Source organism: Xenopus tropicalis, chromosome 5 (genome assembly GCF_000004195.4).
Source record: "Xenopus tropicalis strain Nigerian chromosome 5, UCB_Xtro_10.0, whole genome shotgun sequence".
Classification (NCBI taxonomy): domain Eukaryota; kingdom Metazoa; phylum Chordata; class Amphibia; order Anura; family Pipidae; genus Xenopus; species Xenopus tropicalis.
In genome coordinates this window covers 92,672,913-92,693,784 of record NC_030681.2, presented here as the reverse complement: position 1 = coordinate 92,693,784, position 20,872 = coordinate 92,672,913, and the positions used below count along the sequence as shown (strand labels likewise).

At 37.5% G+C, this 20,872-nt stretch overlaps 1 long non-coding RNA gene across 1 annotated transcript; it reads right to left on the bottom strand.

Annotated features, from left to right (window-relative positions):
- Positions 1–5,036: 5,036 nt before the first annotated feature.
- LOC101734007 lies at positions 5,037–11,992 on the bottom strand. The gene is made up of 2 exons (XR_004222775.1): positions 11,804–11,992; positions 5,037–5,181 (listed from the first exon to the last, which is right to left on the bottom strand). It is a non-coding gene; the product is annotated as an uncharacterized LOC101734007 (long non-coding RNA).
- Positions 11,993–20,872: the final 8,880 nt, after the last annotated feature.

Genomic DNA, 20,872 nt, shown 5'->3' with positions numbered 1-20,872 from the left:
AATCTTACTGTGAAAAAGTATAAACTTTGTATAAATATACAGCGGTGAAGGGATATTAATTATATAGCTATACAGTTATTCTGATTATATGACTACTTGATATTCTTCTGCATGTCTTTTTGCTACAAACAGATATTTTAATTTTCACCCTTTGACTATTAATTTTATTAATTCTCAACCCTTACATTTATAAAATAATTTCTTTTAAATAAAGGTCAATAAAGCTCTAAACATCAAACTCATGATTTAAGCCATTTGGCAAAACTGTATTTAGCATAGACATCACCTTATTTCTCTTTTTGACAAAAATGTATTATCACCCCTTCTTTTTCCTCTTCTTCAATACTTCTACACCCTGGAATGTAGCACAATCCATATCTGCCCCCATGTTCAACTAGAATATGCTCTGCAATTACAGTGCAAACACAATCCTTTATGGCAGTGATCCCCAACCAGTAGCTCATGAGTAATATGTTGCTCACCACCCCCTATGATGTTGCTCCCAGTGACCTCAAAGCAGGTGCCTATTTTTACATCCCTGGCTTGGAGGCAAGTTTTTCGAAGCACAGAGACACAGTTTCACTCCAAGCAGAGCCTCCTGCAGGCCAGCAGTCCACATGAGGCTACCAAATAGCCAATCACAGTCCTTATTTGGCATCCCCAAGAAAATTTTTTAATGCTTGTGTTGCTCACCACTTTACATCTGCTTTATGGTCTCTATATTTGTATCCTATACTGGCACACGGTTTTATGACAGTAATACTGTACATATTAATGTAGGTGTATGCCATGCTCTAAAGACGAATTGCCAGTCATTTCCTTGACAAACCATAGACTGAGAATGCCTTTCCGGGGATGTGCTTTTTCTCATGGCACCCATAACTCTTGGAGGGAATATAATAAACAGTGTTACTACAAAGGAAATATTGACAATAATGATCAAACTTTTAGGAGGTTTGTGAATAGATCTGCACCATTTGTTTTACAGGTTAAGAAATAAGCAGGCACATAGCAAATGGCGCAAGACCAGTACAACTTTCGGATAAGGAGTATATTCTTTGCCTAAATGTGTATATAATTTAGTCATGACAATCTATTTTTGCAGCACTATGTAAGATTATCAGGAATTCACATATTGCTCAGTTATTATACAGAGCATAATGTGTAAAGGCAACAATATATCTGCAGAGCATTCATTGCCACTACAACAATGATTACAATATTTGCTCAAAATTGAAAAACAGATTTTGCAGCAATCACACTGTGTACCAAATTGGCATGATGGGTGAAGCAATTGTACAGGCTACTAGGGAGCAAATGAGCTGTGAATATAAGAAGACAAAGCATAAGTATATTTGCTGCAGGTTTCTCCATACTGTTGTTTTACTCATTTAAAACTACAGACTAAAAAAGGATTTGTACTGCCATCTAGTGGTCTATTTTACTAGTGCTAAATTTGTAAAAAGAATTCTAGTTATTTATAGCTTTGGATCATGTAAGACTAGAGTAAGGCTTTTACCATACATCACCATCTAAAATTACAGATAAAAAAATTAATAATGTTTGCTTTCCATAAAAAGTACAGTATTTTTTACCTTTTGCTATTTTATGTGACTCTTTAATTTGTGTCAAGCCATATATGTTTTGTAACCTGTGTCATTGTCTGATATTACACAGAATTTAGGGGAAAAATAAGCACTTGCAACCTGTTTAAGACAGATAAGGAGTGTCCATTTAGTATTTAATTGACTATGTTTTATGTTGGCTATCTCTAAACAAATCCTCTCCATACATACTTGTTAGTTGGTGTTCTATTGTGCAATGCAAATTACATTTATTAGTGTTTGCTTTAATGCCTTTAATCCCTCAAATATATGATTTCTGCTACACCCTGTCAGTGGAGTAAATTTGTGGGCAAAGGCATCGTACTCCTGCAAAGTTCAGGGCCCCCTACCCCCCTGGCAAAGTCACCTGGGACATACATAAAATGCAGGTGGCTACAATTTTACGTGTTACAAAAGAAACAGATGTGCTGCAGCCGCAGGGTCTGCTTTCTCTATAGTTATACCACTGCCCTGGGGGTCACTAACCTAAACATCTGACAGAAGTTCAAGAGCACTTAGAGGTGAAAAACCAAGCTCCTTAGTGTTCATTTAAGGAGCACTGCTGTCTGGCCTGGTTGTACTCTGCACCTTGTGGTGGATAAAAATGTTGGTGCAGAGCACACATCCAGCGTTCCATGCAGACTTGTCCTTAGCATGTGCCATAGGACAGGTGATGAGTACAGGGTGCTGTTACAGACTTCACTTGCTGGCGCTTCCTAACTTGTGCATCTGAATACAGCAATGCTGAAGGCAGGCAGCACTGTATGCAGCAAGGGAACACAGAATGCAGAACCAGCAGCAATTCTTCTACTTGCAGGGCAGGGTGTAAGGTACGAAAAATGTAGTGGATTGTTCTGTTTTTTTGTACTTTGAACTCTGCCTGAACATAGTAAAAAATGTGGGTCCCCCAAGAAATCAAAAAATAATAAAGGCAAAGCTAAAAGTACATTTATTTAGGACAAGAAAAAGCCTAACACATTTCATGCCTCTTGGGCCACTTATTCATAGCCACAATTTTCCCTTTGAGTGCTACATAGTAAATGACCCCCTATCCATTAATTTGACGTCTTGGGTCCTCTTCTGTGTGAAACAATTGGAGAAAATATAAAATGAAAAACAGCATGGTTTTATGTTAATTTTACAGAAAACAAATATAACATGTATTATGCATAACTGAAGTGTTTCATTATAACCAATTTTCTTAATTGCTTGGGAACACCCAAACAAATTAAATGAGCTGAGAGTTAATTAATATTTAATGTCATTTTTATTTGTTTTCATATGTCAGCTACCGAAAATGAATGGTAATGCTAATTAGAGCATTTTTCAGGCATGTTTATAAAATTAATGCAACTAAATCTGCTTTTGAGGATATTTCTATAGTTTATTCTGGTTAATATATGCCAAGGGGAATAATTATTATTTATTCATATAGATCGTATATATTACTAAAATGTCAAAAGTTGGGGATATAAAATATAAACAAAGAAAATTCTACCCAACCTGTTGTTACATGCTCAGCATTATAGGATTAAATAATAAACATAACAGAATAATGTGTTTAAATTTGAACAGGAAACATAGGATTTCTTTGAAGTACAAACAGTTGTGTTGGGGGTAGAGGGGGTCATTAACTCACTAAGAAGCACACGTGAGAGCCTTTTACTCTGCCATCTATTGATGGGAAACACTGTGAACATTTGAGCACATTTTGTCCTGAAAATGCTTATTTTCTGGCTAAAAAGCAGTTTCACCTACACTTCCAGTGCAAGTCAATGGGAGCTATGGGAGGCTGTCACAAGCGTTTGTCAGTTGGCTGAAAATCCCTGCATGTTATTGCTTAATAAAGCTGAAATGTTTTTCAAAAAATGTCAAATATACTGAATTGAGATGTTATTCCTCCAGCTTCCACCTACCACTATCAGAATGATAACAGTGCTGGATTTTGTAATGCCTGTGTCAGTTTTCCCTCTCTTATATTAACTCTTGATTATATCATGAACAAGACTGGCAGTTGTAATCCAGCATTATCTGGCAACCCAAGATAAAGAAACACTAAATCATTTGCATTTCACCATAAAATGTATTGTGCATTCTGTGTAATTTTTTTAAGCAAAAAGACTGCTGCCATCACATACCAATTTCACCAAAACCACAATTAACTATTAATTAAAGGTACAGGTATTACAATACAAAGAAGGTGGATTTAAGAGTTTATGACTCTCAAAGAAGTTACGATCCAAATTAGTAGTTAATATATTTCTCAGTAGTTGACGTGCCAGCCCCTACTTAGAATGCTCTCTGACATGGAGCTTTCACAGCATCTATCACAAAGGATTTGCTCTATAATAGGCTTAAACAAAATTTAAAGGGGTCCTCCACCCAAAAACTAGAAATGATAAGAATATGATATCAAGCAACTTTCCAATATCCATTAGTTACACATTTACAGGGGTTTTAAAGTTATTTGTTGAAGCACTATCGGTCTGAATGTTTTACACTCCTGAAACAATAGAATTTTCACAGAAGTGGAGACAGTCCTTTTTTGGAGTAAAAGTGGCAGTAAAACTGGTGTAAAACACTTTCTCCATATTCACAAATAGATTACACAAGCCAGTCCTATTACAGGTAGAACACTGCTTTTATAAATGTGCCAAAACCACTTTCCTGACTGTCAATCAAATGTTCCTATTACTCAGGAAAGTGTTAATACAGTATAGGGAACCTGTTTAGATAAGCTTAGCTAAAGTCTAGACACCTTACCCAGTTTAATCTTTTTTAACTCATGCTGAATTATTTGCTGGTCAAGTGCGTACTAAGTGGTATGGACACTTGATGCCTGATCTGTGGCAGTGATAAAACTATGACTATGCATCTGATTTTAGATATGTCCTGGGGTTGTGCTCTAATCAGTGTATGCCGCATACTGGGCAGAAAATACACAGCATCTATACTGCAAATATGAATTCAAAAGCGTTTATTTTGGCAAACTGAGAAAGTAAAGGTACACAACAAAATTAGCAGAATAAAACACATAAATTCACTATGCCATTTAACAGAGAGAAGTGCAAGTCTCCCTTAGTGGAGCATTGCGTACTGCCAGTGCCAAAATATGAAACAATGGCAAGAAAAGCACTTGTCAGTTATAGAAGAAAAGTAATTTTTCCCCAAAGGCTGCTGTCATTTGTCTTGTGCTGTCATGTAATATTAACACCTCTGGTTCTGGATTATGACCCAGCAAGTCTGACAATGAAAAATATTGTGTTTCCTCTGGTTAAGTTTTATGTTCGACAGGTGTCATTTATTGTATCTGGCAGGTGCTGCTTTTTATACAGTGTTTATGGATATGTTACAATGTAGTGGATTGCCCAATAAATCCATTTTTAAAACGTAAAATATAAAATAATATGCCATTTCTAATGTATTACGGTTTTATTATATTTGTAAGGAAAAACAAGAAAGCCAGCCAGCACTCTGTGTGGTTCTAAAGTGTGTTAATCTTCATACAACTTCATTGCACTTCTCTTTCCTTCTACCCCCTCTTGGTGGGTGTATCACAAGGATTCCAGAGAGCGAACTACAAGGAAAAACATATATTAACTAGCATAGTGTAATATGTGCTGTGAATTATTCAACAATATTATCCAGTGCAGCTAAAAGGTGCTTCAAATATCAGATGTAGTGAGAGCTTTAACTAGGTGCTAAACAGTTTATGCATGCATACCCAGTAAGTGTAACTAGCCACCAGATGTAGCAAATGAAACAGACCATATGATATAAATATAGTGGTCATGTATTTATTTAAAACAAATCGTGCCTAAAAGTTTACTTACAAGAGTAGAGATGACAATACAGCATTGTATAATCAAGGGAAATGCAGCCCATTCTTCTAGACTGGGTTGTACTCACTCAGATTCATGCAAGCTTCAACACAACTTGATGCGTTTGGTACTTGCTTGCATCTAAATGAGTACAACCCAGTCTGCAAGAAAATGCTACGTTTGTCCTGCATTTCCCTGCAGTAGAATGTAGGAGAAATCCACCTCAGGGGAACTCATGACAAAACACCCATGATGTAGGGAGTAATATTCTGAAACAATTTGCAATTGGTCTTCATTTTTTATTATATGTAGTTTTTAAAATATTTTTAGTTTTTTTTTCAGCAACTCTCCCCGTTAAAATTTCAGCAGCTGGTTGCTAGGATTACCTTAGCAACCAGGGTGTGGTTTGAATGATAGACTGATATATGAATTAGAAAGGACCTGAATAGAAAAATAAGTTAAATAGCAATAACAATTTAACTGTCGTTTCACAGAACAATGTTTCTTTTTTCAGTGACCCATTTGAAAGCTGCAAAGAGTTAGAAGAAAAAGGCAAATAATCCAATAACTATAAATAATACATAGACCAATTGAAAAGTTGCTTAGAATTGGCCATTCTATAACATACTATAAGGTAACTTAAAGGTAAACCAGCTCTTTAAAAGCCCTAAAATAAACTAAAGGCACATGCCTTTACTGCTTCCGTTTCATCTCCTAAAAATCAGCCAATGCAATAAAGAAAGATCAGTTCAGAATTTGTTATTTAATCACTAGTACACTCCCTGTAATTTACTGAAATTGGCTCAGAATAGGTTTTTTTAATTCAGTTTAATTTGCTGTTAAATTCATGAGAAACCTCTCACCAGTCCCTGTGTTAATTGAAATGTTCTCACTGCTAATGAACATAACATATTTTACAACAGAAGGTGTTGATTGATATTGCAGAGAATTTCTAAAAATGTCAGACACTTTTCAATTTAGCTGGCCCTAATAAAAGTTGTTGACATGATTTCTATATTTGTGATGTTAAAATATGTTCTGCCTTAAAGGGGACATACACTCAAAGTCCCTCCCAAATCTTCTAGATAGTAATGAATATTATTGTAATGTTTTACCTAGATCAAGGGAGGAATAAGGGCTTACATGCAGCTTACACTAGCACAGGAAGTTCCCGAGGTTGTGACAGAACTGCCGTACAGTGCTAACCGTAGTCAACCAGTTCTGGGTCAAGGCTGGCAGCACAGAGCCAAAATAAAGATTCAGGCCGAAGTTGGGACAGGCAGAGTTCACAAACAGAGTCAAGGAATTTCTCCTGAGGAAGCGTGATGGTAACCATGCAAAATGCGTTGAGCTATTTTACATGATTGTCTTTACTTCATATCACTGTGAGTAGCTTGTAATGCGCAGGATTTTTTCTTAATAAACATTATTATGCTATCTTTGTTTTCTCTTGACTCTAAAATGATTTTAGGATCTGCCCAGCATTACAATCAAATCTGAATCTTGTTGTTTTGGCACATTTACATTTGGCTCTGGTGAGTATGCATGCTTCCCAAATAGAGCCGGTGGTCAACACCATTTTTCACTTTATTCTGTTATCGTTGGCGTTTTACACTTTGCACCAATGGTTTTAAATACTATTGTATTGTACACTATATTTTGTTTTTAATTCACTTTTATGTGCTTCCACTAAATTTCCTATGAACACGTTTGGAGCCCATTCAAAAGGAGGGGGGTTTCAAGAGAAAGCTGCAAGCAATAATTTTAGCACCTGACAGAAGATCCACGTTGAGGATAGACCACCAATAGCGCTGAGTATAATATACACTATATATTTCAGAGTCAAGGACAAGTAGAGTCAACCAAATCACAGAAAGGGACAACAATGTTAACCTAGCAAGTTACTGTTTTGGCATGTTTACATGCAGCCTAGCTTGTGCATTGGAAAAGACATGCATCGATATAACCATGGACACAACAACGGGGTTAACGGGGTTAAGAGCATGCAAAGGGGCACTGGGTCCAATGTAGATTTTTTGCAGGGAGGCCCAGTGCTCGCTTTCATGCCCTCAACCCCAGTAAACCGCTGACTTTTAGGCATTATTTATTGTAAGTAAATAAAATGCTTTGAACTGAGCCTGTTAAAATCCAATGGGGTCATTTATGAACACAAGGACAATTACATTTTGCCACAGTCATTTGCATGAAAAATCACTAGATATACCTGAAAGTGCTCTAATACACGTTTTGAGGTTGAAAAGCAACAGTGTTAGCCCTTTCAGGCATATCTCATTCAACACAATAGGAGATGACAGGAAGGCACTTTTGGAATGATTTTTGTGCTGGCTAAATAACATTAGAAGAAATCCTCCCCATGTGCCATCACCCTTATCACTAGACACAGTACTGTGCTAGCATTTAAGAAAAAAGAGCAATTCTTTGTTGTGCTCTGTTGGCTTGATATTGTGCAAACATTGTGAAGGCTTACATATTGGTTATTCACATTGTTGGTATTTCATATTTAATTAGGCTTATTACCAAATGGCATTCTATTTTTGCACAACATGGGGCTTTGCTAATCAATTTCACTGCTGTTCTGCAGGTTCAGACAAAGAAACAAGCCAGTATTTGTGCATCTCTATTCTTGGAACTGTAGGTAACAATAGAATGTTTTCTCAGATCAAGCTTCAAGGGTTTTGTGCGGAAGCATTTCTGTTTTGTTTTATAATTTACTTGTTATTATTATCAGAATTGTCTCTAATTCATTTTCTTGTTTTAGATAAGAGCTGAGCCCTTAAATACAATAGCAACATCACACAAAGAGTGTTTTTTTCAGTCCCAGTGCATGCTGGGCATTGTATTTTGCAGCTTTTGTTTTTTAGGTTTAGAAAACAAAGATTTACTTTTTGTTTCATTTAATTTGCAGACCAAAGATTATCCACTGTCTCTCTGGAGATATGTAAAATGTTTAAATATTGGAATAATAGAGAGAACACATTTGAGCAATGTGTTCCTTATTGTTGTATTATATTAAAAATATGTTTCATTTAAACAAGGCAAATAACTTTTAAGGCTGATGTAAAAGGCAAAAATGAAAAATGAAAGGCAAATAACTTTCTTCTAAGCGTAATCTAAAAAAGGGCACCCAATCTAATAACCTATAACAACTAATATTACAAGCATAAAAAGCTTCGCAACTAGGTCAGGTTGTTATTATGGGTGACTTCAATCAGCCTGACATTGATTGTTTACAAGTTAGCCAAGTCAGAAATCTCTAACAGTTTTGTTAATATGCTCAATGTCAATTGTTTATTTCAGATAATTCAGGAACCTACTATAAAAGATGATCTTACGGATCTGATAATAACTAATATAACCACATTTATCTCTACTTACTAACATGGGTGAGCATATAGGGATTGAAGATCATAACATATTCTCCTTTCACATTATGTGCAGATGTTACAGTACAGGTATAGGACCCATTATCCAGAACGCTCGGGACCAAGGGTATTCTGAATAAGGGGTCTTTCCGTAATTTGGATCTCCATACATTAAGGGGCCCATTTACTTACTCACGAACGGGCCGAATGCGTCCGATTGCGTTTTTTTCGTAATGATCGGTATTTTGCGATTTTTTCGGAAAATTATCGCGACTTTTTCGTTACCAATACGATTTTTGCAGAAAAACGCGAGTTTTTCGTAGCCATTCCGAAAGTTGCGATTTTTTCGTAGCGTTAAAACTTGCGCGAAAAGTTGCGATTTTTTCGTAGCGTTAAAACTTAAAAGGCGCGACGTTTTGCGCAAGTTTTAACACTACGAAAAAATCGCAACTTTTTGCGCAAGTTTTAACGCTACGAAAAAATCGCAACTTTCGGAATGGCTACGAAAAACTCGCGTTTTTTCGCGCAAATCGTATTGGTAATGAAAAAGTCGCGATAATTTCTGAAAAGTCGTAAAGGCGCCGAAAAAATCGCAAAAAATACGAAAAAGTCGCAAAATGTTCGTTTTCCAATCGGAATTTTTCCAATTCGGTCGGAATTCGTGTCTTAGTAAATCAGCCCCTAAGTCTATAAATCTATAAAAAATCAATAAAACATTAATTTAACCCAATACGATTGTTTTGCATCCAATAAGGATTATTTATATCTTAGTTGAGATCAATTACAAGTTATTTGCGTGAAAAATTCGGAAAGGTTCTGCCACTGTTTACAATCATTCGGTACGAAAATTACGTGACTTTCGGAACAAGGTTTCGTGCGATATTATTATCGGTGCATGTATGGCCAGCTTAACTTTAGGCAGTGTCTGCCAATGGCTGCTAAAGCAAATAAAGTAGTGTTTTGCATAAAAACCCAGGGGTGAACACATAATTTTGCTTCTAAAAAAGATCCCTTGTAAGGCCTCACCTTGAGAATGCTGTGTCAGTTTGGGCCCCAACATATTAATGGTATATTAATGAGATGGAGAGAGTGCAGAGAGGTGCAACTATACTAGTACAGGTATGGGATCCCTTATCCGGAAACCTGTTATCCAGAAAGTTCCAAATTACGGAAAGGCCATCTCCCCTAGACTCCATTATAAGCAAATAATTCTAATTTTTGAAAATAATTTCTCTCTTTTTTTCTGTAATAATAAAACAGTACATTACACTTGATCCCAACTAACATATAATTATTCCTTATTGGATGCAAAACAAGCCTATTGGGTTTATTCAATATTTAAATGATTTTTAGCAGACTTAAGTTATGGAGATCCAAATTAAAGAAAGATCCCTTATCCGGAAAACCCCAGGTCCCGAGCATTCTGGATAACAGGTCCCATACCAGTACAAGGAGGTGAAGAGTTACTATGAGGAAAGACTTTTCCTTGATTCCTGGATAAAGAGCGCTTTGCAAAGGGACATGATTATTCTTTTCAATTACATTAGAGGGGACTGTAGACAGTTGGCAGGAGATCTTTTTAAACATAAAAAGAACAAAGAACTAGAGACCACCCTTAATACTTGTGGAACTGAACTTTTTTTCCAGAGATGGTGGTGGGGTTGTGGAATACATTGGTGGATGAAGTTCTGATGCAGATTCTGTTAGTAAGAGAGGTTTGCATGACTTCTTGGACATGCATAATACCCAAAAGCTATTGTGATCTTAAGATTTACAGTTAGTTTGGTATAAATATGTGTGTATACATTTATGTGAGTGTATTGACAGGTCTGTATGTATATCTATCTATATATATATTATAGCAAACAAGAGAAAATTGTGCTCACCACTAAATTTTGAACTATTAGGTGGGGTGCAATGAGGCTGTAACCCCAAAATGTATACAGACAACAAGAGATCCTCTGCACTCACCCATTATCAATATATATAGAACATTAAGACATTCTGTGCATTAAGCTACCAAGCAATACCCTCCCCTTTAACCAAACAGGGATTGTTTGTCCATATATTGCAATATATTTCAAGCTGGCTATCTATGTCACAATCATCCCTGGTCTGGTCAGTCCTACAGTACACTCAAATTTATCTGATTCATTAAAAATTCTACTGCTTTAATATACATTTAACAAAGGGACCGAGTTTTACCTGCAACTTACTTGCATACAAGGTGAAACCCCCAAATGGTTGCCCTTTTATTTGCTCCACTGGGATCACCTGACTGTAGTTGGGAAGGGTGGGAGCTACAACATGAAGCTGGCCACTGCTCCTGTATAAACTATAGCAAACAAGGAAAAGTTGTGCTCCCCACTAAATTTTTAACCATTAGGTGGGGGGGGGGGGGCAATAAGGCTGTAACTACAAAATTCATACAGACAGAAACAAGAGGTCCTGCACTCACCCATTATCAATATATACTGTATATATAGGAGATTAAGACATTCTGTGCATTAAGCTACCAAGCAATACCCTGTCCATATATTGCAATATAGTTAAGCTGGCCAACTACGTTAAAGTCATCCCTGGTCGGGCCAGTCCCACACTGTACCCTGAGAAAGCTGCAGAGTTCCCAGTTCAAAACTAAATCCTGCATTGGGTGCATCTGTAATGACAAATCCTGCATGCTACAAGTGTTACACTTCTCTGCATGTCGTTGTTGCAATTAAAATGTAGGTTAATCACTTTGTGATAATTACCCTTGAGGCTGGAATGATCCTGTAGGCCTTTATTTCAGCTCCATTATACAATACAACTAAATTACATTACTGTTTAGAACTCTATATATTTATCCTGTTCTGCTACTCATGAATTATCAATGTTTGTATTAAATTGTCTTTTTTTCACAATATTTTACCCATGCATTCAAAGGAGAACAAAAGGAAGACCACATCCCATTCAATTAGGCAATCAAAAATAAAGATATAAGCTCTCTACATACCTTTAGTTCTTTTACTCCTTCCTTGATCACTGCCACACACACAGCACTCCAAATATTCTCTGCACCAAGACACTGAAACCCTGTTTGTAACACAACCTGATTAATATTTTTAGTGCACTGGCTAAACTGAATGCTAAAACATTCTGACTAAAACTCTGGCTTAAAAAATCACAATGCATCCGAAGGTGACAAAAAATGTGTACAGGAGTGGATTAATAGTTGAATTTAAATGTATTGCTTCATATTTCATGTAAGCTTCTTCAAGGAAAGTATATCTGAATGGAAGAAGAGAAAGTATAGCAGCCACTCTGGCAGTGTGTAGTTAGGAACAGTAGCTTGCTTCTGAAGGAGAATGCAGGCTAAGTGCATATTTATTATAGCTTGTAAGCCAACATCACTGGTGATGTTACCCATAGCAACCAGAACAGCCACACAGAATTTCAGCTAGCACACATCCAGACTACCAAATAATTGATGTTAAAGATTACTTATTTATATGTTAAAACCATTCCATGATTTATTACATTTATACAATAAATTATACATAAATAGCTAAACTTGGACACTAAGGGGCACATTCATGAAAACACAAGTTCGAATCCCGAATGGGATAAATTCAGATTGGATACGATAATTTATGAAGATCACAAATATCACGAATATGCTTACAAAAAAATCTTATTAATTACAATAATATCGTATTGGCGATGCAAAAGTCACAAAATTTTCGTACCGAACTATTGTAAACAGCGGGAAAACCTTTCCAATTCTTTTGCGCAAGTGTACGAAAAAGTTGTGCAAGCATATGAAAAAGTCACGCAAGCGACGGAAAATTCGGCAAAAATACGCACGGAGCGTTCGAATGAACGATCCGAGCGTTCGTGTCTTAGTAAATCTGCCCCTTACTATTTAAATGAATATCAACCAATCACTTTTAAGCAAGAATTAACCGATCAGAACTCAAGTAAACTCGACTGATAGGTACTTTTATCACACAGTTTACAATCAACAGCAACAATAATTGTGTAAGAAATACAAAGCAAATAAAGTTAATATCCTGGATATTTGGCAATCTCCTGTATTAAATGCTACACATAACAGGAAACATCATACTCATAATTCAGTCCTTCCGGTACCCTAATTAAGACTCCTCCTCTGTAATATTCAAAATATGTTCTCTAATTCTTTCTTTGAGTTTGCTAAGTTCTGGCATTTACTATAGTGTTAGCCGAGCAATCTTTCCGAAAAATAGTAGTAACTATTGTGGCATTTTTAATATATAAAGTAATATCAAGATAATTAACAGAATTGGGATTCACTTCAAATGCAAATCTAGGATGCCCTAGAGGAGGTCTATCTACTTTGTGAACTTTTGTGGGCAGATGGTGAAAAACGGCAATTTTTGGGTCATCAATTTTTGTCATGCTGTCAGTCCCACAATTTTTGCGCCCAAACTTTACAGAATAGGTTGCTGGGGGTTCACTGTGGGTTGGGCCACTACCAGCCAATCAGATTTCATCAAAATGGTCTCTAAGATGAACTGGGTAAAAATTTGATTTTAATTAAAATGTATTTTTGATTTTATCATTATGAACACATACTTTTCCTATATTTGGAGCAGTTTACCTCTGTAATTGTTCTAATTGCAATACCATGTTCATTTCTTTAAAATTGGAAATATGTGTAAAAACACAGGCGTTACCTTATTACCCTCTGCTATTTTCTCATTGCCTTACTTGTTCAAAAAATGTTTTCTTAACAATAACTTATGCACAAACCGATTTATGTTAATAATTGTGTGTAGAACAAAGTTCTTTAATGGACAGAATGTAAAGCCTCGCTGAAATACTGGCTGGATTCACTTGACTGGCCAACTGCTTTTCTCATTTTTTGCAGAGGAAAACAATGTTTATTGATTTTCTTTCTAAGAGAAAACATCTTTAATATAAGTTTCCCTTATAGCCTGAGAAGACAGAGGAAAGGAGGAGCAGCCACCAGTATCTGTAACGTTCAAAACTGTCAAAATCAGTGCCCGAGAAACTCCCTTACCCAGGGATCTAAAACAATTTTCTTATTTGTTTTCCTGTCATTTAGAGTACAAAACGATGGATGCTTGGATACTAGAAAACAAAAATTTGTGAGAATGTTCTCACAAGAGAACAATGAGTCATTATCTTCTGTAAAAGAATACTTTAAAGAAAAAGGAAAGTCATTTTGTAATTTTACTGCCAATAGCTACTCCACATTAGTGCCCCTTGAACACTATATTTATCCTGTAGAAAGCATTACCATAGTAAAGAGCCCTAGAAGCTTTTGTCTTGTTTGTTTAAGATTGCAGCTGCCATTTTAAGTAGCTTCCTGCTTGCAGCTCTAGCCATTAGTAGCTCAGATTACACATTCCTAAGGGTGGGGGGAGTGAGTTTTATGAATTCTTATGGGAGGGGGAGCAGAAGAGGGGAGAGAGCTGTGCAGACTCTGGCCCCAGGAATGAAGGATTTTTCTGAGAGAGGAAGTCAGATTACCCAAGAACATGTTTACAAAAAAGGAGACAAGAAATCCCTTGTTTCTTTTGATAGAGGACTCAGTGTGCTTATTCAGACCTTTCTGATAAAGCTTACCGTATATACTCGAGTATAAGCCGAGTTTTTTTAGCACAAAAAATGTGCTCATAAAGTAACCCTCGACTTATACTCGAGTATACCTCCCCACTACCTACCTCCCTCCACTTGTGGCCGTCCTGTCGCCTCTTGATCCCCGAAGATGTAACTCGCGCGCCCCCCACCCCCCCCGGGGGCGGACATGCGCCCGTGCGTCCGTGCGCTTACAGACATTCACAGACACTGGGGATATGGGGGCGCGCGCACGGACGCACAAGCATGCGCACACGCTTAAGGACACACAGGCCCTTACGTATATCGCAGACTGGGCTTACATTCAGCTACACTGAATGGATGAGCAACATTTAAGAGGAGGCAGTTCGTTGTCGTGCTTGGGCAGGACAGAAACAAGTGGAGGGAGGGAGGAAGGACACACGTCCGTCCACAGGGGGAGATGGGTGTGCCGAGCGCGTTACACAAGTAATGCAAATAAATATTACTTAGGCATTTTATTATTGGAGATGTTACCCTTGAAAGTGGTTAGGATGACATAGCAGAAGATGCAGCAGGAGAGGGCTTTGCAAGGCAGTACCTGGGGCAAGAATGTATTACCCATAACTACAGTATGTGATATCATTCACATTCACATTACCCCAAGGTTTGGTAAACAGCACACTTTGCTTTGGGCAATATTTCCAACTCTGGGTAATTGACATTCTCACCGCTCTTTTCACTATTCTGTGTCTTGATATTAACTCCCTACTGGTTCATAAAGATTTATTGGAGAAAAGATGAACATCCAGCCTTCTGTAATGAAATCCACTGGGGGTGAGAAAATAGCAAAAATAAGTCCAACATCAAGAATTATTTTGCCCTTGTGTCACGCCTGGCCTCAGGCGAGAGACCAACAGGTAGGAGCCTGTATGCAAATACCCCCCTCCGAACTCCCTTTAAGGGCCAGATAGCCAAGATGCAATGCAAAAAGGTAATTTAATGAAAACCAAACCAAACAAGAATAAGTACAAGCCTGTGATAGGGTGAGGTGGAGTCCGGCAATGGGCAAATCCGAGAGACAGGCAAGGGTCAGTCCAGGCAGAGTTCTAGCAATACGATAATCAGGCAGGGGTCGGTCCAGGCAGAGTTCGAGCAATACGATAATCAGGCAGGGGTCGGTCCAGGCAGAGTTCAAGCAATATGATGATCAGGCAGGGGTCAGTCCAGGCAGAGTTCAAGCAATATGATGATCAGGCAGGGGTCAGTCCAGGCAGAGTTCAAGCAATATGATGATCAGGCAGGGGTCAGTCCAGGCAGAGTTCAAGCAATATGATGATCAGGCAGGGGTCAGTCCAGGCAGAAGTCAAGGAAACAAAACAGGGATCAGGCAGGGCAAGGACAGGAAATACGGAATCCAAGATGGCAAGACCAGGCTCTGTAGCGAAGATGTTCAAGCAGTGGGTGTTGCCCGGAGAGGGTTTATAAAGGCAGGTAATCAGTAAAACAGCAACACATGGGATAAAGAGGATTGGCTGAAACTGGAGGAAAACGGACAGCAACGTCAAAAGCAAATGAAGGCAACAGACCCCACGTAGTAAGAGCCTCCTATGGCTCATTAAGTTAGTGCACCAGCAGTCCAGCACCAAGTCCAGGGTTCGATTCCCTGCAGTTCCTGACACCTTGTAACTACTTTGTAGTACTGTGGTGGGACTTGTACACTGGGGTCCAAGTACTTGATAATTAGTATGGCAGCTTCCTTAGCCTTCCTAAACTTGCTTTTATCTGCTGCTGTAGCATTTTTCTTTCCCTAAAGTTATCTATTTATTTATCTGTTATTTATTTGATTATTGAAACTTAGAAGTAGCTGCTGCATTTCCCACCCTAGGCTTATACTCGAGTCAATAAGTTTTTCCAGTTTTCTTAGGTAAAATTAGGTACGTCGGCTTATATTCAGATCGGCTTATACTCGAGTATATACAGTACTTAGTTTTTACCTTTCCTTCTCCTTTAACTCTTTAGAAAAATTGTCTCGAAAAGAATTATGATTACGGTGGGAAATAGCAACCTTTGAAAAGTACATAACATTACACACAGACCTAGGGGTCTTAGGATTACTTACCTATGACCTGGATTTTATGGAACAGTGGAACAAAATATTATCTGAATGCTCCCTACGACTGATGACTTTCTTAGTTGAAAAAAAGCAACAGGTATATGAGAAACATAAACTAGATATTTTGAGCTTAAAAGAAGGTCATGTTGATCTAAGGGGACATTCAGCAGAAAAAGAGATCATGGACAGGTAAATAACTAAGTTTAAGAGAGATAAAAAAAATTGATATGAATAAAGTGTAAATTGGAAACTATTTACTGATAGACAAAGGAAGTTGTATAGAACAGATCAAAGTGGGAATTTTACACATAAATCTATTTTGAAGCATGCCCAGTCCTGAACGGACTTGAAGAACGCAGTTCATAGCCACTGTGATTATGATCATTTTTTGTGATATACAAAACACCCAAAGCTACATATATTACACAAGAACCCTTTGAAAACCTCCCCAAAGGTGGGGCTGTAGTTACTATATTGTAGAAATGTCAGATGCATTTTAAGTCCAGTAAATATATTTTACCAATGTAAAACCCATTTGGACAGTACACGTAGCAACCAAATGCAAATGTCAGAGATACAGTATTTTAAGCACTATACAATTACTATTTCTTCACTAATTAACCCAGACACTATAATAATACTAGGGCCTAAAATAGGCTAAATGCTGAGCAAGGGCCAGAACAAGGGATAGGCAGAGTAAGTGGCTAGGAAGCATTGAGATGGGGCCACAACTTGAAAGAGGTGAAAAGTTTGTCATCAGAATGTGATAAAGGGCACTACCAGTGGGAGAGCAGTGGGTTGCAAACAATCAGGTAAAAGGCAGCATGGAGAGGGAAGAAAGGGGAGCAGGGTGTGGAAGCACGAGATGACTGTGTACATGGCCTTGGGCACCAGTAGAACTTAAACTTGACTGGATCTCTTTGATCTTTGGTTCAAATACTATAAATGTTTTTTTATGCAATAAAAAAACATGCCACAATATAATAAACCCAGGTGCGTGAATATGTACTCCTTTGCATCACATTGGACTAGTTGTAGACTAATGTTTTACTAGAAATAATATATGTAACCACTAGATGGGGCATTGCATTTATTCATAGATCTAAAGAACACTATAGGTTATGTCTTACAGAATGACTTACATACTAATTGGGTTTTGAGAAAAAAAAAATACTTTGGAGAATGATATTACAGAGGATAAGTGTTAGCTGAAATGAATGATTGGAGATATATTCATGTGTTACTTATGGTTTAAATAAAATACTAGTATTTCTCTTCATCAGTAGCTATTCCTATGGGAGTTATGTAGGCATTGTAATAAAAATAAAGGGACAGAGAAAAAAATTCATAGCTTTTTAACACACATTAAAATTACTTCCAAGGTTTTACCATGTTAACCCTTTAAAAATGTATGCCCGAATAGAAATGTTTGTGGCCCTTGGGTGACAATACATGTGAGCTACACAGCATTATAAATACAGAACATATTTCAGATTAAATATAGTGCAATTTCATACCACCCTCATGGAGTCTGTTTCTGACCATTTGAGCAGACACATGCACATTTGTGGCCCGCTGGACGTCATTTTGCAGGGCTCTGGCAGTGCTCCTCCTGTTCCTCCTTGCGCAAAGGTGTAGGTAGTGGTCATGCTGCTGGGTTGTTGCCCTCCTACAGCCTCCTCCACGTCTCCTGATGCACTGGCCTGGTCTACTGGTAGCATCTCCATGCTCTGGACACTACGCTGACAGACACAGCAAACCTTCTTGCCACAGCTTGCACTGATGTGCCATTCTGGATGAGCTGCACTACCTGAGGCATTTGTGTGGATTGTAGACTCCGTCTCATGCTACCATTAGAGTGAAAGCACCACCAGCATTCGAAAGTGACCAAAACATCAGCCAGAAAGCATAGCAACTGAGAAGAGGTCTGTGGCCACCACCTGCAGAGCCATACCTTTATTGGGGATTTCTTGCTAATTGCCTATAATTTCCACCTGTTGTCTATTCCATTTGCACAACAGCATGTGAAATTGATTGTCAATCAGTGTTGCTACCTAAGTGGACAGTTTGATTTCACAGAAGTGTGATTGACTTGGAGTTACATTGTGTTGTTTTAGTGTTCCCTTTATTGTCTTGGCTTTCTGTTTAAGATTAAATTTACCTAGGCCATAAAACATGCGTTTTGATTATTACAGTTTATTTCCAGCCCCCTGTAGCTGATATTGATTGTTTAGTGCTCTATTTAGTCATTAATTGATAAAGTTTTTTTTATTTGTTAATAAAACTGTTTATTTTATATGTATGTATGTATATATAGAGTTGTACAGGCTTTCTGTTTAAGGTTAAATTTAACTAGCCCCTTGTAGCTGATTTTGATTGTTTGGTGCTCTATTTAGTCATTAATAGATAACATCTGTTATTTTTTAATAAAAATAATTTTAAATAATTTTTATTTTAATATATTTTATATTTATTTCATATGTATGTGTATACTTTGTGTATGTGTATACTTTGTGTTTACTGACTTTGTGTTTAAGGTTAAATTTTCCTAGGCCTTTAAATATGCATTTTGATTGTTACAGGTTGTTTGCAGACCCCTGTAGCTGATATTGATTGGTGCTTTATTTAGTCCTTAAAAGATAAAGATTTTGATTTTTTCAATAAAACTTTTTAATTCTTATATATGTATGTATCTATATAGTTGTACAGGCTTTCTGTTTAAGGTTAAATTTACCTAGGCCTTTAAACATGCATTTTGGTTGTTACTGTTTTTTTGCAGCCCCCTGTAGCTAAAAATAATAATTATTTGGTGTTCAATTTAGTTATTAAGAGTAAAAGTCTGTTATTTGTTAATAAAACTGCCACACATAAGTAATTTCCTAGACCTGAATTAAAATGGACTAACACTCTATCATTTTTCCCTCCAAACTAATAATCTGGATGGCTGATGCAACCTATTGGCTCTTGAGGGAAGGGCCTCTGTCCACATGTAGTGACAGGGTCAGCACCTACATCTTTCTTCTTTTGTTATCTAAGCAGTAAGTTCATGGGCCTAGCTATCAGACCATGCAATCTGGTAGTTTGTGTGGAAAAACAGCACATGGTCTGATCCATCTGCACAAGTATGACGAGGGGGCATTTCTCTTACACACTGAAAGAGAGCTCACCATATGTCAGATAAGAGAGGGGTACTTCATTCCCCATGGTTGGATTTGGCAAAAAAACACCCAGTAGCAGGCTGGGTGCTTAAAAATGGAGATATAGGCACCCATAGGCTGCAGACCCTTAGTTGCTGACCTAGGAAAAGGCTCTTTGCTGCCTGTATATATACTGTATCTTCTGTTCTGGAGAATCTCTCATGATATTTCTAATAATAATAAAGCAAGGCTCCCTCATAGGGTCACATGTATGGTGGAGTAACATAGTAACATAGTAACATAGTAAGTTGGGTTGAAAAAAGACATACGTCCATCAAGTTCAACCATAATGCCTATACCTAACCTGCCTAACTACAAGTTGATCCAGAGGAAGGCAAAAAACCCCATCTGAAACCTCTCTAATTTGCCTCAGAGGGGAAAAAATTCCTTCCTGACTCCAAGATGGCAATCGGACCAGTCCCTGGATCAACTTGTACAATGGATGCACGTATCTATAACCAGATGGCTAGGTGAATCTTTCAACACCATTCGATCCAATTGTGGATTTGGGTTTTAATATGTAATGGCAAGGCATCAATATAACTTTACCATTTTGTATGTTTCCTTTTGTAAAGAGGCCTCTATCTATTTCATTAGAAAAGCATGAAACAGATTTTTCTGAAAAAGATCAAGGCCTTCCTGTATTCACCACTGTGGTATTGTTTTCCTGACAACCACTAAATGTAGAGGCATCTTTATCTAAGGGTGATCTTTCACTTTCACCCATTAAAAATATTCCCCTGCAAGTACTGTACAAGGGAATTAAGATCTGTAAATTTCCTCTTGCTAGTTGTGAGCTCTGTTTTATCCTCTGAGAAATAACTTTCAGGTTCCTGACATATTTCATGACAGCACTAAAGGTTTTACCTATCTTCCCACAATATACCTTCTTGGGGTGGTTTGAGCCAGTCATACCCTTTAGCTTCTTCCAAACCCCTCACTCTCCTGTTGTCTCTTTTATTTGTTTTGTGTTTTTTTTTACAGATCTAGGTGCATATTAGATGAATTAGGGTCTCCAAGGTTATGAAATGCGCACTGTGCAATGCTCACATAGTAGTGACAGATAGACCTCCATGCAAAAATTCTGACCAAGCACCTGCCTGTCATCACTCCATGTGTAGCAGACAGGGCACTTTTCATTGATTAATATTACAAGACAGGTTAACAG